At 37.7% G+C, this 24,836-nt stretch overlaps 1 long non-coding RNA gene across 1 annotated transcript; it reads left to right on the forward strand.

Annotated features, from left to right (window-relative positions):
- Positions 1–523: 523 nt before the first annotated feature.
- LOC136866612 (uncharacterized) lies at positions 524–24,836 on the forward strand. Its single transcript, XR_011017958.1, has 3 exons — positions 524–646; positions 12,001–12,083; positions 24,799–24,836. It is a non-coding gene; the product is annotated as an uncharacterized lncRNA (long non-coding RNA).

Here is a 24,836-nt window from a genome sequence, read left to right on the forward strand (position 1 = left end):
TGTCTATAATATGACACATGTTGCAAATGTAAATTACTGTTGTTTGGTTCACTTCACATGGCAAGCATGAATGTATTGCCAGTTTAAATCATTTGATTTTGAGATCTACTGTATAGTTTCAGTTAGTAACTAGTCATTCCTCAAAGTTACATAAAAAACAATAATACAAATTTATTAACTGGTTAGGTTAAGGGTGCATTAACCAGATATCAAATGCTAATATGTTAAAGAAAAAGTTATACAAAATTAAGTTACCACTGAGTCCAAGCAATAGTTATAACATAGCAAAAAATATCTTTTCAAATTGTTAATATATTCTTGTGAATATTTTATCATGTCACTAAAAACCATGTTCAGTGAACTGAGCGTCTGCTCTTACAATCTTGTAAGTATTCTTAACAGTTAGAATTAATCACTTTTATAGATTACCTTAATCTTTTATTAGTAACTTTTCAAATTAAAATGTAAAATTTTTGTCAAATTCTGTCATTAAAGCAATTTCACATTTTTCTTTCTTTTCTAGGATTCACATGTAAATAACATTGCTGAAAATGACAGTATCATAAAGGTTGAGCCCCAGACTTCATTTATTCCAAAGGTAGAGACTGATGCATTAAACCCTAGAACTGGAGACAGCATAACAGCGGTAAGTTCAATTGTGAGAAAGAAAATTTCATCACTTTTCTTGGTGTTTCTTCTCAGATGGAATGTGTTTTGCTGCATGATTTTTTAAATAATTCTCCTCTTCTTTTGACAGTTTTATTTTCAGCCTATGAACATAAAATAAACTAAACCATCACTCTTCAAAGAAATTAGTAGTGAAAGGAACACAGTTCCTGCTCTAAGAAATGATGGTGGTTGTACCTTTCATCATGTCTTAATGAATGTGCCACAGATGCACATGACACTGTAAGGGAATCGATTAACGTAGGTTGCTGTGTGTTTCTTTGAGTGATATTATGTCATTAGTACTCTTTTGAGATGTTGGAGAATTGGAAGTTCTTTGGGTATGAAACTGTCCAGACTTCATCTATGTTGATTGCTGTAACCTATCAGCTGACATTTTAGCACTTCGTATGTGTAATCAATGGAAGCAGAGGCATCAAACCAATCTCAGACTGCCACTGATACCACTTTATATCAATAGAACACAATGTTGAAACCTTGTTGCCAACTCCCTTGTACACATTCAGCATGTGATTAAGCTTAACATACTTGATGAAAATTGGCTCAAAATGTATCCTGGTAATATTAATTGCACTGACAATTCTGTGACTTCTACAAGGGTAGTGTTCATTGGAAACAAGGGCAAAATTAGCAGTAAGAACAGTATTAGAAGAAGAAGAAGGTTAAATTAATGGTTAAAAATCAAGTAATACCACTTATTGGCACAATGGATAAGTTCTGCTAATTCTGTTTCCAGTTCATTGGCAGTCTTATTTATTTATGCCTTTAGAACTGGCGAAATTAAGGCCCTTGGCCCTCTCTTACAGTTAACCACATTCTATGCTAAAGGTTAACCTTTACCACTCATGTGTCGGGTGAGGCCCGACATTACGATATTCCTGTTCCCAATATAAATGGTCCGTTATTGGACATTATAAATTTTCCAGCTAACTCATTCTTGGTTGCCAGCGTTTCGCCCTCGTGTGCTAGGTTGGGCTCATCAGTTGGTACCTAGCACACCTACCAATACGCTGGCTAGTGCATACCGTGGAGGCCACTGCATAGGCTAACTGGAGCCACCAGCAGTGCCAATGTACTTAGAGACTTTGTCTCGTTACCAAAAATTGATGCCTGCTTGGCCATCAGATGATATAGATGTTGATTCCCATAGGGAATCTGAAATATTTGTCCTGAATGAGTAAATTTATAATACCAATATAAATGGTCCGTTATTGGACATTATAAATTTTCCAGCTAACTCATTCTTGGTTGCCAGCGTTTCGCCCTCGTGTGCTAGGGTTAGCCTACGCAGTGGCCTCCACGGTATGCACTAGCCAGCGTATTGGTAGGTATGCTAGGTGCCAACTTATGAGCCCACCCTAGCACATGAGGGCGAAACGCTGGCAACCAAGAATGAGTTAGCTGGAAAATTTATAATGTCCAATAACGGACCATTTATATTGGTATTATAAATTTATTCAGGACAAATATTTCAGATTCCCTATGGGAATCAACATCTATATCATCTGATGGCCAAGCAGGCATCAATTTATGGTAATGAGACAAAGTCTCTAAGTGCATTGGCACTGCCGGTGGCTCCAGTTAGCCTACGCAGTGGCCTCCACGGTATGCACTAGCCAGCGTATTGGTAGGTGTGCTAGGTACCAACTTATGAGCCCACCCTAGCACACGAGGGCGAAACGCTGGCAACCAAGAATGAGTTAGCTGGAAAATTTATAATGTCCAATAACGGACCATTTATATTGGTATTATAAATTTACTAATTCAGGACAAATATTTCAGATTCCCTATGGGAATCAACATCTATATCATTCCTGTTCCCGTCGCATGTCGGGGGAGACCCGACATGGCATTTTATCGCTCACCGCTGATCTGCCGTCTCTTAGCCGACAAAATACACGATGATATACTGTACTGCCATCTTTTGGTTCCACGTGGACTTTGTAGAATCCAGATACTATTTGACAGTCAGTCAAAAATCTATTATTTAGATGGCAGTGTAGCCGTCAGCTGTCCTCTCACACACATGAAAGCTCAAGCGATAGTAAACAAACATGGTCACCATGTGCTCTTTTAGTCATATATATGTTGTATATGACAGGCAACACACAAAACCACAGTATTTTCGCACCTCTGCTCCTAATGAATATATCTAATGGCATTTCACGATGCCTAAAAGTGAACTGGCGATGGTCGGTTTGTGTACCGTAACCCAACATGTACCTGATGCTGACGGCTGGCACAATTATAAATCAACAGATTCATATTTCAAGAAATTGCCGTTTACAGTGGTTTCAGCCTATGAACTACCGCGAGGTATGAAAACAGAGACTGAATAGAGTTTTTCAATTGCTTTTTAGTGATAATTTGTGATAACTGTAATAATAATAATAATAATAATAAAAATAAAGCGAAATAATTTGTCTTAAATTCCACATATTGCTTTTATTTGCTCCAGTATAACTTGCTGTAAACGTGTATAGCGTCATTTAAAAGCAAGTGCTATCTCCAAACTAGTGAAAGATAAAAATGTACATTTAAAATACGAGTAGTAGAGGCAACACAGAGAACTTTAAATCGAGTTTTTTTTGTACAAATTAATAAGGTGATGATTATGAGCACGATGATGTGGAGACAGCTTTCAACAATCTGCTTTGAAAAAGGGGGTGTATGATAACATATCAACAACATTATGTCTGTAAGTAGATGACAGTGTGTGATAATGATGATTCTAACAATATTTAAAAACAAGAAAGTTTCGACATACGCCATTGATCCTAGAGTTAGTTTGGAAATTAATGCTCTTCATAACTTAGTGCATCTTTATACAAGTAACTTATGAATATATGTAAGTACTACATCATTCATTCTGTGCATTCTTACAACCTGGCTACAAACTTAGAGAAAATCCCAGCAAGATCTCAAAGTGACTAATGTTGTGCAGTTACTAATTCTCAATGGGAGAGCATTCCATAAACTGACACCAGACACTTGGAATGAATGGTTATACACTGAACAATTTCTGGATATAGCAAGAGAGGTGTTGGAAGGAGCGTAATGATCATAAGTGGAGGAGAGGTGAGGTACTGCGGAGTTGCTTCATTTAAAAGTTGGAAAATGAGTATAGCAATGAGTAAATATCTCATTCACTTAATCTTTCCTTGCTTTATATTTTTTATTTATAAGCTGCTTTATGTTACACTGACGTAGATAGGTCTTATGGCAAGGATGGGATAGGAAAGGGCTAGGAGTGGGGAGAAAGCAGCTGTGGCCTTAATTAAGGTAGCCCCAGCGTTTCTCTGTTGTGAAAATGGGAAACCATAGAAAACCATCTTCAGAGCTGTCGAGAGTGGGATTCAAACCCACTATCTCCCGTATGCAAGCTCCCAGTTGCGTGCCTCTTTCCGCATTCCCAACTTGCCCGATGCTTAATTTTAACCAGCCGAGTGTCTTGTAATAGGGGTAACATACGGTATACAAATACATTATTTAAAAAATAAACTGGATGCAAGAGTTCATTGCTTTCTGCAATTTCTTTATTAGTTCCTAGGTAGCATCAGCTAACACAACATTTGTGTATGGGTAGCACAAGTGTCTGAATTACTCTTATTTTCATAGTGTTTGGAAGAGACGGCGGGTTAATTCTGAGCAGGTGAAGTGAAGCATATACTTTCCTGCAAGTATCAGTTATTTCTTCATTCAAGTCTAATGTTTCATTTATAATGATCCCAAAGTTTTTTACAGACTTTTGCAATGGTATTACCACACTGTTGATTATAAGTGGGGATGGAGGTATTTCTTTTAGTATGGCTATAGTTCTTGCATGTCCTATAATTATTGCCTGTCTCTTAATTGGATTAATTAAAAAGAATTCACTGGCATAGTAGTTGATTAGGTTTATATTGGTATTTATTTGTGGAATGACAGTATCATTATCTTGTGTTTTGAAGTGGATATATAGATTTGTAGGTTATCTGTATAGAGTTGGTGGATACATTTATGTAAATGGTTAGGGGAACATGTTTTGTAACGTCTGGTATGTGAATGTTAATTTGGTAGGCGGGCTTTCAATGGTCATACAGCATACCTTGAGACCTTAGCTACTCAGGGTATGTCAAATTGAAGTTACACTATATCTGTAGGCATAGCCATGCATTAAACTGTCAGGTGACCCCTCAAAACAAAGTGAATAGCTGTGCGTCTGTGTGTCATTGTGAGGTACACAGACTACTGCGGTCACTTGAGCACATTGTACGTAAACCAGCACATCCCACGAGATATCTTAACGAGGTTCAAGTCGCAAGGGTTGTCATTTTGATCCAGGAAGGATAAACTTTTCGTCATGTTGCTGTGGATCTCAATGTCTCTCCATCAGTTATTCACCGCTTGTGGAATCACTACAGTGAGACAGGCCAGTTCACAAGGAGGGTTGGACAAGGTCGTGGACACATGACAACCCCACAGGATGACCAATATCTGACCATCTGTGCATTGCGACATCATTCAGCAACTGCCAGAGAACCACAGGAGGGTCACAGGTTAAGAGAAGTGTCCTTACGACCCAGACATCCTGTTCGAGTGCCCCATTTAACACGTCAACATCACACAGCTTCACCTTCTGTTTACCTGTACCAACGTCAAATGGCAACTTCGCCAATGGCGACTTGTGTTGTTCACAGGTGACTCCAGATTTTTGCTGATTCAGCATGATAGACGTCAACATGTATGGAGATGCTGTAGTGAGCAGTACATGCCAAATGTTTTCCAGGAAGGTGACCGATTTGGACAAGGTTCTGTGATGGTGTGCGGTAGCATCAGTTTTGATGGCTGTATGGATTTTGTCGTCGTCCGTGGTAATCTTACCGCTGCAGTGTACTTCAAGCAGATACTGCTACAGCATGTGTTGGTTGCTGCATAGGGTGTTAGCCCTGAATTTGTACTCATGCACGACAATGCCAGGGCTCATGTAGCGTGCATCACCAGAGCTGCCTTGAAAGAACTGGAAATTCAAGAGATGGAATGCCCAGCAGTGTGTCCTGACCTTAATCCCATCAAGCATGTGTGGAATAGGCTTGACAGAAGTGTTCGTGGGTATCCTGTTCCACCACAGACTCTCCAAGACCTCTAACTGGCTTTCATTAAAGAATGGGGCCTAATACTGCAATGTGACCTCCGTTGACTTATACAGAGCATGCCACGTACGTGCCAAGCTGTGATAAATGCTTGTAAAGGATATACACCATACTGAAGCTCTCCAACTGTGGTCAAAATCCACCCTGGAGGACTCTTACCTCTTTTTCGCCCCTATTTGGATATTTCTGTTTATGTTCTGAAAATGATTGCAAATTCATTGGACTTCATTTGTATACGTCAGCGGTGAAGAATGAAGGTTTAGTTGGTAATATACCTGGGTGTGAGGTATTGTTTTGTGGAGCATGGCATACGTTCAAAAACATGTTCCCCTAATTTTTTTGAACTGTGTATAATGAATAAGTAGCAGATGTCAAAGGACAGAACCCTGCTGGACACCTGTAATTTTACTCTTGAGCTCTGATGTTTTATTGCCTAACACTACATGAGGTGTGAGAAGAACTGTTGTACTGCAGTCGAGCTTAGTGTTTAGTATTAGTCACATCCTCTCTCTCGACATTATCCTTGTAACCAGCAATCTTTACATACTGCTGACTGAATACTTCTGCCTTTTGAAAATCCTCGCATACACACTCCCCTTGTTCATTAATGATTCCTAGATTGTCCTTTTTGTAACCTATTTCTGCCTTAAAGTACCTATACATACACTTCCATTTTTCACTAAAGTTTGCATGGCTGCCAATTATGCTTGCCATCATGTTATCCTTAGCTGAATTCTTTGTTAGATTCAATTTTTTAATAAGTTCCTTCAATTTCTCCTTACTTCCACAGTCATTTCTATCTCAATTTTTTCCAACCTGCACCTCCTTCTAAGTCTCTTTAATTCTCTGTTATAATATAGTGGTTCTTTACCATTTGTTACCACCATTAAAGGCACAAACCTGTTTTCACATTCCTCAACAATTGCTTTAAACCCATCCCAAAGTTGGATTGCATTTTCATTTACCATTTTCCACCAATCATAGTTGCTTTTTAAAAACTCCCTCATGCCTGTTTTATCAGCCATATGGTACTGCTTAATTGCCCTACTCTTAATACCTTCCTTTCTATCACATGTATTTTTAACTACGACAAAAACAGCTTTGAGATCACTAATACCATCGATTGCATCAGTTTCTCTATAGAGCTCATCTGTTTTTACCAGCACCACATCCAGAATATTCTTCCCTCTAGTTGGTTCCATCACTTTCTGAATAGGTTGCCTTTCCCATATTAACTTTAATGCCATTTGGTGGTCATGCTTAATGTCATACGCATTACCTTCCCAATTGATATTTGGTAAATTGAGATCACCTCCTACAATAACATTCCTTTCCGTATCGTTTTCCACATAGCGGATTATCTTATCAAATAATTCTGAATCAGCGTCAGCACTACCCTTTCCTGGTCTGTGCACTCCAGAGACATCAAGTTGCCTATTGTTTTTAGAGATGAGCCTTATACCTAGAATTTTACGTCTGTGATCTTTAACTTTTTGATAGCTTACAAATTCTTCTTTCCCCAGAATTAATACTCCCCCTCCTACCATTCCTATCCTGTCTCTACGATACACACGCCAGTTCCATGAGAATATTTCTGCATCCATTATATCATTTCTCGTCCATGATTTAACTCCTATTATGATATCTGGTAAGTATATATATGTATCAAATTACTTTATGCTATTCAACACTAACAATTTTATGTCATCCCTACTTGACTTCCAGATCCCTGTACCCGTATCACCATTCCCTAGACCACCCCGTTTCCTTGAATGTACCACCCTCCAATCCTTTTAAACAAATTTCCAAACTTGTATGAACCACTGTGGTTTAAATGAAGGCCGTCTGACAATAAGCTTCTGTCCAACATCAGCCAGATTGTGCGAATCCAAGCAAGAAAAATTATGGAAAATGCATGCCCATTTCCAGACTTTGAGGAATGTAATCTGAAAGAACGACAACTTTCCCTTATTTCCACATCCATTTATCTCTATTATTTGATCTTTGTCACAATTCTTCATTACTTGCAACATGAGATACCATATCAGTATGTATGAAATATAATGAAATGAAAAGGATGTGATTATAAAAAAATGGAAAGTGATTTAAAATCAACCAACAGCATATCATAAGGTGAAGAAAAAAATATTTAAAATGTCAATTACTACTAAAAATATTGTGAACAGTTGGCCACATGTGTGACTTTTCTTTGAACACTGCTTCAGGTCATCTTCAGTAGAAGTTCTTCATAGTGCGGTATAGCTCATGGCTTCACATTGCACTATAACATACCTGTAAAAATGATACACTATCCGTCTTACTAGTAACTTGTATACAAGGTTTATACACTGTTTATGTGAAATTCGTTACTAATAAACCATGTATAAGCCTCCTGGGTATACATCTGTTATAGTTGTTCATTGAATTGCTTATACACACCAGGGCCCTTGTATAAGCGATGTATAGCAGCGGGTAGCAAAAAAAGAAACGAGTGAGCAGTTTATTTTCGTGGTATTTACTGTGTGCAGTAATATAATCTTGGTGAAATATTTGACTTATCCATTTAACATTGAACACACATTGAAAGAAAGGACAATAACGTTTTTGATCTTCGCGATATTTTAAACCTAGAAGACATACACCATTCAGAGTTTATGGAGGCCAGATATCTTCATAAAGTAAAACACTTTAAAGAGACAGAATGACAATGAATTAACTATAAAAGAAGTGATGATTGAGCATATTTTTGTGTAATAATGTGTTACTGCATAGTAGACTTTTGAAATTGTGAGTTTATTATACATAATCTGCCTCTACAAGGATCTTTCTGTAATTTGAGTGTAAAAAGTACATATTCCTTGACAAAAAATGGTAATATGATTTCATACTTTTTAGTTGAATACACAGATATTTGATGTATAAATGGCTAATAGAAACTTTTTTGATCAAACCTTTCCTTTAGCTACAAAACAGTTCTTCCGTTCTCCTGAAAAGTAAGGTTTTTGGAATGTGTACACTTTTTAACTCAGCAATTCCATTACAATTGCTTATGTTTTCCATACTATCCCAGTTAGGAGCTCGTGATCTTTTCTTAAGCTTTTCCGTTTCTTTCGTGGCATTTATTACACATGCAAGCTGAAGAAATGTTGATATCAATATTAGCCAATTTCCAGCTCTCTCACTTTGTGTTGCCACTGCCATTTTGATATGGCATGCTACTGAGCAACTTTCTGGAAAGTTCTGCTGGTAGATAACCAGCAGTTGTGATCATAAAGGCGGCGAACATGCCAAATGCGTCGCTGAACTGCAGGCAGAGATTCCTATGACTTGGAACAAGTGTAAACATGCTGTATAGTAATAAGTGCATATACCACATTTATTAGTAAGAAAAATGTACAATGCTTATACAGGGTTTATTCACTGTATAACTATACAAGTGTTAAATAACTGCATAAGGACTTTTTTTAGTTAGATGGCATAGGTATTAAATAAGGTGTCTTCACCAATCGAGACAAAATTATGTCTTACAAAATACATTTTAATTCATTTCCTTACTCTAATGAAAATATGTAATATAAAAATATAATATAACTTACTTTTGTGTATGAGAGATTAAATGTAAATTACTGATTCTGTTATATAATATAAAATGAAGAAGCAGCACTCCACTCTTCTCTCCGATCAGTACACATTCCCATTGATCCACCTACTTCTTCTCACCTCTCCATCAAAGAGCCTACAAAATTTTGCCTTCCGCAGCCCCTCCACCTAGCTACCATTCCAGACACAGCTGCTGAAAGTAATAGATGACAGCAGCTAAGTATAAAAAATTTTCCACAATTTACGAAAGTGACAGTAGATGACTAATGTGTTCATTATTTGTCCATAGTCCATAACATTGACCAGTTTGCATAATGTAAACATATAGTACATATATGCATATGGTTTAACACAATGTGATAGAACCTGAGGATGTTCTTGTAGTACAGTATATGTCCTTTTTTTATAGTATGTATTTTTGTTTTATAGGTATGTCATAGTGTGTTTGACAGACTGAAAAGCTTTTACAGTTGCAGTAGTACAGTGCACTCACACAACACAATGTGATTACTTGAATCAATAAAGTAATAGCCTTTCCATAGAAAAAATAATAAAACATTTAAGGCTGAAATATCCTTGGTGGACACTAATTTCAAAGTCTGTAATAAAATTGTCCTAAATAAATATTACTGTTTCATTGTTGTCACAATCTCTCTTGGTAGGTTACTCCAATCCCTATTTCCTCTTCCTGTCAGTGAATACTTGCACAGTTAGTCTTCTTGGATTCCAGCTTTATCTTCATATCGTCATTGCCGGGAAAAAACCTCCTGTGTGATAATATGTTTTGGAGATATACTGACCCGAAGCACATACTTTATGAAGAGCGAGAATGCCTTGACCATATTCACACAATATTGCACCTTAGATGACAGAACCTTACCGGCCAAAGTTCTAAGCTAAAATATTTCACATAGGAGGTTTCGTTCCGGCAGCGATGATATTATGTTTCCTTCTTTATAAAACCTCCTCCCAAGCTCTTTTGTCTATTGATGTCATTCCACACCATCTCTCCAGTGATTGCTCGGAACATACCGCTTAGTCGTGCAGCTTGTTTCATTAATCCTAAGTCTTCATCACCCAGGAGATAGTAACATTTTAGTAACAGAACTCATTTGTCGGAAATCACCCAGTACAAATCATTCTACCTTCCTTTGGATATTTTTCACTTCCCAAAACAAATAACCCTGGTAAGAGTTCCATACATTACAACCATACTGTAATTGGAGTCTTAGCAGTGACTCATGTACCCTCTCCTTTACATCCTCCTGACAACCCTCTTTACAATATGAAGAGATCTGTAACTCACTTTCACTACCTCATTTATTTGAATAACCTAATGATGGTCATTCCTTATATTAGTACCTGGGCACTTACAGCAGCCCCTTGAGGTCCATTCACCCCATCAACACAGTAATTGAAACCGAGGGAAATTTTCATCTTTGCTAAACTTACAACTTCAAGTTTCACCCTGTTTACCATCATGCCATTGTCTGCTGCTCATCTCACAACTCGGTTGAGGTCTTTTTGGATTTGCTCAAAACTCTGTAACTTCATCATTACTTTTCACAGTGTAACATCATCCACAAATAACTTCGTCAGTGATTCCAGTTCTGTACTCATGTTATTTATATATAAGAAAACATAAAGGTTCAATAATGCTGACTTACGGAATGCCACTCATAATCATTATGCGATCGGCTAAAGCTTCACGTCTAACACTATTGAGTTCTATTTTATAGAAATGTAGCTACCCATTCAATCACTTCACCACCATCTTAGCAGATAATCGACCGCAGTCTGTTCCTTGCACAACAAAGGCAACGAGAATTCAAGAAATCAGTCCTCATTCAAGATTCATGTTATGAGGGAGAGGCAGGATTGAGACAAGCACAAGTTAAATATTATATACAGTCCTTAAGATATTTTATGGCACATGACTGTGACATTCGAGGCTTCTGTACATAACAGAATATAGTAGTGGAAGTCATTCACTTTCTTAAAATAATTTACTGTTGAATATTTCTCTTTCCTGAATTTTTCATCATAATGACTTGAGTTTGCATTTGCTTGTTCCTTTCTATTTCTTATATTTTTTGTACTAATACGGAACTGATTTTGTCAGCCATTTCTTACTTATATATTTTATTGTTACTTCATTAACAAAGGCACTGGGTGCATGAGTTAATGTACAATGGCTATAGAGTCAAGGACTGCATTCGGGAGAGAAGTGGTTTGTACCCTAACAATGGCTGTCCTGAGAACATATATATATATATATATATATATATATTTGCTATGGTTTCTCATTTTTACTTGCAGTCAAATGCAGGGAGAGTACTATTCATAGGTCACAGTTGATTCCTTCCACTTCCTTAACCAATTTCATTCACTGTCATTCATTGCATCCTCATTAGCTCCTGAACTGAGGTTGTCTGACCATGAAACATGCCGTATAATATCACCTCAACATTTCGTCAACCCTGTATCAGGAGAAGTGAGACTAAGAGTTAGATGTATATACATTCTTGTTACCTCATTATTCTACTTGTCTTAATTTCCTTTTTGTATTTCTTACTTGTAGCCTTCTGCAGATGTTAAGGATGAAATATTCATACAGGAACATGCAGTTGACCAACTGACCCCATGTTTCAAAGATGAAAACAAGTAAGTGCATTTCAGCTTAATTAGATTTTACATCCCTAACCCTAAACAATATGCCATGTCCATGCACTACAGTAGCTATTTTTATCAGTTTAATCCTTTTTACAACTCTTAATTTCTTAAGAAACTACCTTAAATTTGGAAGAAATATATGGGAACTGTAAGAATAGGCAAAATCTGTTCATGCAAAATATAAATTTTCACCATTGTTAGATTTGTAGATCAGTACATTTTAAGTGGATTGCAGGGCTGAGTGGCTCAGACAGTTGAGGCACTGGCCTTTTGACCCCAACTTGTCAATTTCGATCCTGGCTCAGTCCAGTGGTATTTGGAGGTGCTCAAGTATGTCAGCCTCATGTCGGTAGATTTACTGGCACGTAAAAGAGCTCTTGTGGGACTAAATTACTGTATCTACGCATCTCTGAAAACCGCAAAAGTAGTTTAGTGAGGCGTAAAGCAAATAACATCCCTATTTTTTTTTAAAGTGGATTTGTTTCTAGTACTTATACACAGCCATAAAATTTCTTTCTCCTTTCACTTTCACTTCATCATACATATTTTCAGCATTTGAATGTTATCTGTAACTCTTTCCTCTAAAGCAATCTTAACTTTCTAAGATTTACAAGGCTTTTTGTATTACAAATAATACTCAGAGGAAGTCACATTCAAAGATTGTAAACTAGATTTAAAATTTCATACTCGTTAGATTTTAGAATATATTGAAAACAGTATCATTATATCACACTATTGCATAAAGGCACAGAAGTGGATAAATCAAAGCTTTGTTGGTCAAGTTTACCTGCATTTGGATGACATTAATGGGAAATGTAAGCAACTTTTTGAACCTTTGTTCTAAAACATCAGTTGGCATGTCAGGGTGTGAATGGGTTAATCCTGTACTTGTAAAATTGAATTGTGAGCAAATAAGCACCTGTTCTATGGATGATGCAGAGGGATCTGGGGCTAAAAGTCACTTGCTCAGCGGGCAACTTGGATATATCCACCGATTTTAATTATTTCTTTTTTTCTCAGTTGCCTGCCTGCAGAGGGTTTATTTCTTTTTCAACAGCCTATTCTGGACGAGTCTGCCCTCTGATGTAATTTTTTTCAAATATGTTCTCTCAGTACCAGTGTGTCATCCTCGAGATGCATCATAAAGAATGCAACTTATGGCCAGGCAAGAATGACCTAAAGCCAAATAGCCTCACGCTTAAGCTTTAGCTCATCGCCTAATCATCCCTTGAATATTGCTGTAGAAGTGATTTCTGGAGATTATGATACAAAACAGACCTCTCTGAAGACACATTAGAACTGTGACCTGATTTATCATCTCCAGTCTTGAGTTCTTCCTTCAGGACAGAAGTGTGTTTACCGCAAGTTAAACTACATTTGTTATTGCATATACGTGTTCCATAATACAAACACAATTTATGATTTCCTTCCAAACTACAGAGACCAGGGTTCTGTTTGATTCTTTTCCTTACCTTTTTTTTGTAAAATATCTAAAATGAATTGCTGGCCCCCACCGTTAGAGGTAGATGATTTACGGGTCATGATAAACGAAATGTCAGAATTTAGTGGGGAGGATAGTGATCTTAGTGAAGTAAGTCCTGCCAAAGGGTAATTCGTAAGTGACAGGAATACCTGGAAAAAGTACTGCAGGTTCGAATGTACAGGGTTCAGGCCCAGCTGATGTGAACGTTCAGCAGTCACAAAAGAGACAACACGTGTTTGATTCCAGTTCAAGTAGCGACCGTGACAGTGACAGTGGTGACTATAATACTGATAATATTGTAACCAGTGGAACTTCTTCCTCAGCGTAGGCTGAACATGGACAGAGAAGGTCCCGCTTTGTTCCAAAATTCTATCATGGTGTAAAGGGAGTGCTTCTAGGAAAAACAAACCAAGTGATTTATTTGAATTATTTTTGTTGACGAGATATGCCAGAATATAGGTGAAAGGACAGGAGATGCTCAGCAGAAAATAGCACATAAAACCTAGTTTTGTAAAATGAAACGAAGGAATGGAGATGAAGACTGGTTCCCGACAAATAAGCATGAAATAAAGCTTCTTACAGGACTACTGTTGCCGCAAGGTATTGTGCAGTAACCCAGATTGAGACATTATATTTCTCGCCGTTGGTTGCTGACTACACCTATTTTTTATGAGCTGATGACAGAGTAAATTTTTCCTCACCAGGTTGAGTGGCTCAGACAGTTGAAGCAGTAGCTGGCCTTCTGTCCCCTACTTGGCAGGTTCGATCCTGGCTCAGTCTGGTAGTATTTGAAGGTGCTCAAATACATCAGCCTCGTGTCAGTAGATTTACTGGCATGCAAGAGAACTTCTGTGGGACAAAATTCCAGCACCTTGGCATCTCCAAAAACTGTAAATGTAGTTTTTGGAATGGAAAACAGCATTATTATTATTATTATTATTATTATTATTATTATTATTATTATTATTATTAGTTTCTTCTTCCACAGCTTTTTACATTTCTCTGACAATGAGGCATATAATAGACAAATTCCTCCCAAAATATACAAGATAAAGCCAGTATTTGACCATCTGGTAGCAAAATTTTTGGAAGCTTATACCCCTGATGGCAAAGTGTCAGTTGATGAGAACCTCTTGTTGTGGAAGGGGTGGCTAGGGTGGAAAGTTTACATAACAGGAAAATGATCACATTTTGGAATAAAATCCTACAAATTATGCGAAGCCGGGAGAGGGTTTGTAACATGATCTTCTTCCGTGTGTATCATAATGAACAGCTGTAAAAGACATAACATTGTGAAGCCCATAAATACGGTAAATATTAGCTGTAGTGTAGAGTAATATAGTCTGTGTGTGTCCCTGTTGAGTTGTATGTATATAAAGTGGACCCTTCAAAAGTGCTAACCGACATAACAGAAAATTTTGTGAGTATTATAATTTATTCCACTATAAATCTCTCAAGTACATGGAAACTTTGTAAATCTACTATTTACATGCACAGAGAAGTTTGTTTCCTGGCTGAGGTTGATAGTAAGTATTCAGGTATAAGTTGCTGTATAAATGAAAACAAGAGCTTTGCTATTATTAAGAAACAAGCTCGGTATCACATTGTGGAAGCACTTGGTACGTTCTTGCTCAAAGTATTGAAAAATTAAATATGATTTTTCAACAATTTAATACACTATATTCAAGCGAATATTTCTCTTAGGGGCCTTCTATAGTTCATTTTTTAGTGTAAATACTTTCTTCCCACTTGGGAGAGTCAGCATGTACTGAGCTCCCCGCTTAAGGGGTTAAGATAAATAAAATTCTCTTTAATTGAGTTTTAATTCACTTTTAGCTCTTTACTAGTCGTTAGAGTCTTTAGAGTTGTTTGAAAGAACCTTTGCATGACATGTTACCTTGTGCAAAATTTGTTATTTATGATAATACTTGCAGATATTCAGTCATTGTAGGAGTGGAACCATGCAACGTACAGTAAGAAAGATGAGGTTAATTAATTTATTTATTTATTTATCATATGGATTTCAGTACCAGGATTGTCCAAGGACATGCTTAGTTTGCTGGTGCAGTTCTTTCTATGGGCGAAATGCACACCTTGATGTGAGATGATTATGATTAGGTAGGGATAGGGTGATAGATAACCAGTGCTCATACACAGCCTACCAAGGTGTTGTTCAAGGCTTAGTGTCTCCCACTATCAACAGCGTTACATGCCTTCACCGTACATTATAACTGTTGAGAGGTTTGGAATTGAACCCAGGCTTTTTGCATGCAGTCTAGTTATTATAAATTGTATACCACTGTATATCCTCCTTCTGGACAATATTCAGATGGTGAAAATTATTTCCAGACACATCACCTGAACAGAATTGGACTGAGTTTCATGAAATTTTGCACATACCTTCTCGGAGGGATGTGTCACTCGACTGACTACATTTTAATCTATAAATTTGATGTTTCTCAGGCTGTTTGAAGTACTATTAACACATTGGGCATCAATAATTTTTTTTGAAGTTTTGCTCTGTGGGCCGATGCTTTATTTTACCCTGTGCAAGTAGACACCCATATCCACCTTATCCTAGCAGGAAATCCAAAACTATTCAGCAGTGTCCACTCTGGCGCTCACTCCAAAGATTGATATAGGAACTAGAAAGATACTTTTGAAGACTTTCATCTGGAGTGTGGCATTGTATGGAAGTGAAACATGGATGATAACTAGATAAGAAAGAAGGAGAATAGAAGCTTTTAAAATGTGGAGTTACATGAGAATGCTGAAGATGAGATGGATCGAATCACAAGTGAAGAGATACTGAATTGAATTGGTCAGAGGAGATTGATTTTGCAAAATTTGATAAGACGGAGAGATAGAATAATGGGACACATCTTAAGACACCCAGAACTTGTTCAGTTGTTTTTTGAGGGAAGTGTAGTTGGTAAGAACTGTCAGGGTAGACCAAGCTATGAAAATGCCAAGCAGATTAGAGCAGATGTAGAATGCAGCAGTTGTTTAGAAATGAAAAGTTAACACAGGGTAGGCTGACATGGTGAGCTGCATCAAACTGGTGTGTGGACTGATGACTCAACCAACAACTTATAAAAAATACACACTTCTAAACAAAGAATTATATGAAAGCTTCTATCCAAACATAGTCTTTAGATGCAACGGATGATTAGCAGCTTAGATGAGTACAGAAAGTTTACTCAACATTACTAAGGTGACAGTAGAACACTATTACAATCATAATTCATCCCTCTTGTTCTTAACACCACCAGTTCACAGCCATTGACAAGTTTACACAACATAAACGATACTGTTCATATATTGTACTGCTTTATTGAAAGTCTTCCCTTTGCATGGTTTCAGCAGAGGTAAATACAGACTCTTATGTACCTCAGAGAGTTCTGTTCTTCTAGTTTCTTCATCAAATGAAAAGGAAAATATAAAATATGAAAAGAAATTGCATTAAGAGTGCAATTTAAATTATATGAAAACAAGAGGAAGACAAACCAAATTATAATTATCTGAAAATGAATAACCAAATACATTGGCTTCTTTACTCCCATTGCCTCCTTAGGTTACCTTGACTGGAAATAACCATTAATAAGAAAACTTGAAAACTAAAATTTGGTTTCGAGTGTAACCATAGATTAAGTGGTGAAGTGAAACTGCCTGGTGCAGTTCTTTCTATGTGACAACCGTGGGTGAAATGCACACCTTGATGTGAGATGATTATAGGGAGAGGGTGAAACCTAATGTTTGTACACAGCCTACTCCTGTTGAATAATACCAACGAGTTGTTCAAGGCTTATTGTCTCCCACCATCAACAGCATTATGTCTTCACCATATATGATCACTGTAGGGAAGTTTGGAATTCAACCCAGGCTTTTGGCTTGCAATCTAATTATTAGAAATTGTATACCATTATATGTCCTGGCCTGCTGGACAATAATCTGATGGTGAAAATTACTTCCAGAAACATGATCTGAACAGAATGGGACAGAATTTCATGAAATTTTTGCTCAAACTTTCTTCTAACCGAGCTTTAAACTTTCCGGTAATATAAGTCTGTACACTGTTACAGTGCACGGTAACATACAAGCCCTAAATGGACTCTTAATTGAAACAAAATAATCTCCAGTTCAACTTGGACCATTTGTAAACTATCAGTCCACATTTGATGAAGTAAAATGTGTCCATTGACAAAGCAGAACCATCCAGATTTCATTTTAGATAACTGAGGAAAACAAAAGCAAGATTGCACCACTTAAATAAACACATTTAAATGATTAAGATAAACTTCAAGCTACTCTTAAATAAAGTTCAATTGAATAAATGAAATACAATTAACTTTAAGGTCACTTCTGAATCCTTTTAAATCACGGATGTTAAAGCTTGCCCGGCATAAGCGCAGTGTCCCTGCTAGAAATACCTGTGTATGAGGGTGCAAGCCACTTCCCCACGTTGCTTACTCAGGGCTGAGCAGGCCCCAGTAACCTGTTTTGGTTTGCAAATAATTGTTGAAGCATTCAAGAGTAAAAAATTGGAGTAAATATTTCTTTATAGGAAGATGAGTTAGGGATTGTGATAATTGACCGAGGTGGATAATCGATACATTTCCAAATTCTTTGAAACTATTTCAGAAAAGATTAGGTAAACAACTGATAGGAAATCTGATGTCTGTGCATACACATCAGTGGTGATTGATTGATTAACATACATGAAATTGTTAGTTCCTTGGTCTTGAAAAGAAATGTAGACTACTCATGTGTCCCATTTCCTTAACGTTCTGTAAAGCAAAATACTCAACTTGAAGTAAATTGTATCACATATGGATTCATATTAAATACGTCAGCTTCCATGACTGTGAGTCCAACTGGTACTCAAGAACACTTGGAATTCAAAACAACAGAAATGTTTATACCAGTAACACTATCCAACAGTAAACATGAAATACATAACAGTAAAAAAACTTCTTTGACCTGCAAAAATGAGGCAAAATGAAATAAAAAAAACTGCATTTACATAGATGAATGGTTAGAGTCACTGAATGTTAAATGGTCTTTCATGTGGTGGAGCTCTTATTTCTAGCTGTGGGGCCACAACCCAGATCAGAATGTGTATCCCGTTTAGATCTGCCAACAAACAGACAGTGACCTATGACTGCCTACAGTAGCATAAATGAAGATTGGCGGTGTGGACTGTATATCTTACATATGGAGCAAAAAGGGACTTGGCTCAATCCACACCAATATTTTGGATAGTGTACTTGGAAAAGTAGGAATGGATCACATTAAAATAATGTGGCCCATTTCTTGCCATAGAAACTAGGTGTCATGATGGTTTAAAATACGCAGATAAGATTTAAAACAGTTTCTGATTTGCGGGGATTTCTTAATGGCCAGCACATCTGGCCCATTAGCCAGCTGTACGACCACTACTAATGGTAAGGTGTCTATCATAAAAGTGATAGCTTGAGATTACAAGAAGTACTGAAGTATGTTAATTATCAATACAATTATGTGAAGTGTATAATACTCCTTTTATGCTAAAATATAAATCACGTATTTAATAAGGAGTGGTATGTGTTCAGCAGCCCCTGTCTAGAAATCCAAGAATAACATCTGAGAGTGTTTGTCTCTCATACTGTCTGACCCGTTGGCTGAATGGTCAGCGTACTGGCCTTCGGTTCAGAGGGTCCCGGGTTCGATACCCGGCCACGTCGGGGATTTTAACCTTAATTGGTTAATTCCAATGGAACGGGGGCTGGGTGTATGTGTTGTCTTCATCATCAGTTCATCCTCATCACGACGCGCAGGTCGCCTACGGGAGTCAAATAGAAAGACCTGCACCTGGTGAGCTGAACCCGTCCCGAGATATCCCGGCACTAAAAGCCATACGACATTTCATTTTTGTTTCTTATACTGTAGATCTTCAGGCTGAATACCGGTCACTTCTTAGGCCAGGGCCCTTGTGTCTGTAGTACAGTGGGATAAAATTTGGAAATTAATGATACTAACACACACATGTAGGATATAAAATGGCTCAAAAAGGAAAACATTACAGATTTTGGCTTATCACTTGTTATATCCATACAGGCTATCCTTGCATCAGTTTATTTGCAGGCCAACGTTGTGAGCGCAAGATGTCTTATTCATAAGTTAGAAGTAAGAAGATGAAAGTAGAGAGAATTATTGCGTATACAAGCAGGTGGGAACAATGGCAGGAGGTTAAGGATAAGGAGATAAAGGCTGAGTTGAGAAGAAAACTCAATGGATGAAAGCTGTACATATGATCTGGCTTTGGGGCTGCAGTCATCTGAGGCAAATTGAGGAGGATATGCCATCAAGGAGAATAATGACTGATATCAACCTGCCATCGCATTGAATCGCAAATGTGCTGATGTCACTGATTCTAGCTCGCAGGCTACTTGTAGTTCTGTGCATCTTCTATCTGTTTGCCATTCAGAGTGATGGTATATATCACCTTTGATTTTGTCTTCTCCCTGCTAATGACTACCATTCTCTTCATCATTCCATTTTTCATGCTGGAGACTGCCCTGTAACTTAGCAATTATGGCAGCAGCATCATCAGTGAATGCAAGCTTGGAAAACATGGCAATTCTCGTCATGCATTATCCTGATGTAAAGCGGTTGGTGACCATTTTACAATCTCTGAAGATGTCAACCACAAAAATGATGAACGATTAAGGGAAATGAAATGTCTTCTTGCTGAACACCTGATCTGACAGGGAATTCTTTAGTCTCCTTGTGTTCATTTCTCTCACAGATTCTGCGGTTCTTACAGAAATTCTGGATGGGTTCAGTTAAGTTCTTCTACTGGATGAGTTGACCATGGGGTTAGAGGCGCGCGGCTGTGAGCTTGCATCTGGGAGATAGTGGGTTCGAATCCCACTGTCGGCAGCCCTGAATATGGTTTTTCGTGGTTTCCCATTTTCATACCAGGGAATTAAGTTCACGGCCGCTTCCTTCCAACTCCTAGGCCGTTCCTATCCCATCGTCGCCATAAGACCAATGTGTCGGTGCGACATAAAGCCAATAGAAAAAAAATTAATTAAGTTATGGTTACTCCAGTACCTTCCATATCTCATACCATGGAACATTATAGAAGCCTTTTTCCACATTGATGTAGCATAAATGCAGCTCTGAACCCCAATAAATACTTTTCTTCATAATCTGAGTGGAAAGTTGATCCTGATTATGCCTTACTTTAGGAATCCTCCGTATTTTCTTCCAGCAGTGTCAACTTATCTTCTGAAGTTCATTTCGATGATTTGTGAATAGATTTCTCCTGGTTCACTTAGTAGGTAAATGCCTCGGTGCTTATGACACTCTTCATTATCTCCTTCATTGAAGATTGGGACAATGTCCGAGATGCCACAGTCTGGACGTATTTGCTTTTGCTTCCGTGCTGATTTATAATTTTTTTTTGTCCAGAGTTTGATGATTCACATTTCTCTTCCCCCCTTCACCAGAATGGTCTTAAAATTCATCCATATCTTCTGTTGCTACATTCTCAAGCGTCTGAGCTACTTAAGCTGTAGTCTTGATACGCTAGTTGAACTAGGTCACATAAGAGATCTTCCCCAGTTTCTCCCATTAATTTCATCATAACCGGGCGAGTTCTTCATTTGGTTAGGAGTGCGCAGCTGTGAGCTCGCACCTGGAAGATTGTGGGTTTGAACCTCACTGTCGGCAGTGCTGAAGATCGTTTTCTGTGGTTTCCCATTTTCACACCAGGCAAATGCTGGGGCTCTACCTTTATTAAGGCCATGGTCGCTTCCTTCTCATTCCTAGGCCTCTCCTGTCCCATCGTCACCATAAGACCTATTTGTGTTGGTGCGACGTAATACAACTACCAAAAAAATATGCCAAGTGCAGTTCCATCATGGCCTACAGATCTTCAAACTTCTTTTAATGGCAGTTTTATGTCTGGATGAGTAATACATTCCACATCATTCTGTTGCGATTCTTCATATCCTTCTGTATCTTCTTCACAAGTCAGTAATATCCTGAAGTACTCCATCTTTTAATAATCTCTTCCTCATCAGTTAGGAGGGTCCTTTCTTGGACTTAATACATTTTAGAAGGTATTCTTTTCCTTCTAGAGTATCTTAGAGACATTATAGAACAATCTTTTATTTTTGTTATGTGATTTTCCAAGAATTTTTAAAACTCCTCTCAGGAGCTGTTCTTGGCTTCCTCCACTGATAGAATCATAATGATCCTCTGAGCCTTATATGTAGTCTTTACAACTTGTTCCTAGATATAACTTCTATTCTGATATCTGACTTCCAACCTCAGTTTTCATGGCAGGTTCCCACCACACTCAATATTTCTTTGTCCAGAGTCCAATGATTCGCATTTCTTTTTCTGCTGTCAACAGAATGGTCTTAAAATTCATCCAGGCTTCCTCCTGATCTTCTGTTCCTACATTATCAAGTCTCTGAGCTGCTTTGGCTGGGTGCTGCCACCTGGGTCCTTTAGTTTACTCTTTGCTCTTATCCCAGCCTCTTCACTTCCTCTTTCTTTTAGTCCACCGTTTTCAATAAAAGAGGACCAGTGGTAATTTCATGACACCTTCTGGATCTAGCATCATGCACAAAAACAGTAAGTGATGGACCTCTCTACTAAGGTATGTTTATGAATGTCCTTGTGGGTGAACTTAGTGTTAGCAATGATCAAGTCATTTGCAATATGTAAGTAAAGAATGTACCCCTCGTTGTTATTCAGAATGTTTCTTTTATCTGTCATGGGTTTCCATTTTCCACTCCATTACCTACAGGTCCATTCAGATTTCCAAGGATTATTATTGTATGAATTACTTGTCCTTCATATTCTCATTTACATCTGCTTTTGGTGTATGTATTATAAGTGCCATTTCTAATTTGATATTAATGACCAAAATTCATTGAGAAAGTCCCATCCTTTTTTTATCTACACTGGGCGAGTTGGCCGTGTGGTTAAAGGTGCGCAGCTGTGAGCTCGCATCCGGGAGATTGTGGGTTTGATTCCCACTGTGGGCAGCCCTCAAGATGGTTTTCTGTGGTTTCCAATTTTCACACAAGGCAAATTCTGGGGCTGTACCTCAATTAAGACCACGACCACTTCCTTCCTATTTCTAGGCCTTTCCAGTCCCATCGTCCCCATAAGACCAATCTGTGTCACTGCAATGTAAAGCAAATAGCAAAAAATATTGGATCTACATGATTGTAGGTTACCATGCGATGTAAGTGTTCTCATGTTTTTCACCTTTAGGCACCACATTGTACATAAAATTCACAATACCTTCCAGTGTCTTGAATCATTTCCCTTCCCTTTTCCAAGATATTTCACGTAAGTAAAGCATATGTCAAGGGAGGGACTGCATCCTAACTTCTCTGGGCAGCATATTTTCCCCTTGGCTTTTATCCATAGCCTTTGGAGATCCCTCCTAACTAAAAGGCAGCAGATTGCCTCCAACACCCATTATACCTTATGTAAGTCAATGTTCTCCACCAACCCTGCCATACAAGACTTCACCGGTGCCCTGTTAGCCAATATTTATTTTGATTCCTTAATAGGGACTTCTAAGCTACTTGCTGATTTCTAGGCACATGGAAGATTATCCCTACAGTTCATCCTGTACGTCATTCAGTTGTCCATCTCTGTAATGGGGACAGTGTTTTGATCTCGTTAGTGTGTGTTAACCTACTATGTAATGAAGCTGTTCGGATGCATGATTTGTAGTAGGGTTACCTCGTAATGTGATAAGAAGCATATTTAAACCTAAGAATTTCATATTTTTGTCCGTATTGAACTGAGAATGGATGATAGGAAAACTTAAAATGGTCCACCTTTTCAATACAAAAATGTTATAGTTTATTTATAACATGTATTTGCACTTGGAACTAGTTTCAACGCTGTTTTGCGTCATCATCAGCCAAAATGTGGGAAATAGGCCAGCATGTAGGCATTTATATTACACAAGGCATTACATTAAACAATACACATCTTACAAGAAGATAAGAACAGGGACGAATATAGAAACAAATGAATCGTTGAGAAAGCAAAAGTTATACATATTAAAAATAACCTTAACCACACATCTTGCAGTGTGAAAGTGTTCTTCTTGAATGATTCCTGAATATAAAACACACACGCACACATTTCTGAAGAGCCAGCAGGCAGGACAAAGTAAAGTGAAACCTTAAGAGTTCTTCTGAGAAGAGTTCATCATTTTTTCTGTTCCGACTAACTAACGAAGTCTCCCTTGAGTTCCTGATAAACATACACAACAGGAAATTCTCCTTCACCCTCAACAATAGCTATAAAGACCAACGGTAAAATTTCATTTTTAAATATTGTGCAGAGACGTGAAAGCATGATCTTGAACATGATATAACTCCTTCATATAACCTAATTTTTTACACAAGGTGTTACATTAAATAATACACATCTTACGAGGAGATAAAAACAGGGACAAATGTAGAAACACATGCATCGTTGAGAAAGCGAAAGGTATACATATTAAAGATAAGCTTAACCACACAACTTGCAGTGCGAAAATATTTGCCTTGAATGATTCATGAATACAAAACGCACGCGCACACACTTCTAAACAGCCAGCAGGCAGGAAAAAGTAAGGTGAAACCTTAAGAGTTCTTCTGAGAAGAGTTCATCATTCTTTCTATGTTCCGAATAACTAATGAAGTCTCCCTTGAGTTCCTGATAAACATACACAACAGGAAATTAAACAATACACATCTTACAAGGAGATAAAAACAGGGAAAGTTATACATATTAAAAATAACCTTAACCACACATCTTGTAGTGCGAAAATATTCGTCTTGAATGATTCCTGAATACAAAACACACACGCACACATTTCTGAAGAGCCAGCAGGCAGGAAAAAGTAAAGTGAAACCTTAAGAGTTCTTCTGAGAAGAGTTCATCATTTTTTCTATGTTCCGACTAACTAATGAAGTCTCCCTTGAGTTCCTGATAAACATACACAGCAGGAAATTCTCCTTCACTCTCAACAATAGCTATAAAGACCAACGGTAAATTTCATTTTAACTATAACATTTTTGTATTTAAAAGGTGGACCGTTTTAAGTTTTCCTATCATCCAAGAAGCATATTGCTTCCTGTTGAGTTTCATTCTGGAATAAATACTTTATTATACTATTCTGCATAAATGGTTAATATCTTTCATACATTTCAGTGTTGAAAATGTTGCAGTATCAACCAGAGGTGCTGCAC

The sequence above is a fragment of the Anabrus simplex genome, chromosome 3, assembly GCF_040414725.1.
Source record: "Anabrus simplex isolate iqAnaSimp1 chromosome 3, ASM4041472v1, whole genome shotgun sequence".
NCBI lineage: Eukaryota > Metazoa > Arthropoda > Insecta > Orthoptera > Tettigoniidae > Anabrus > Anabrus simplex.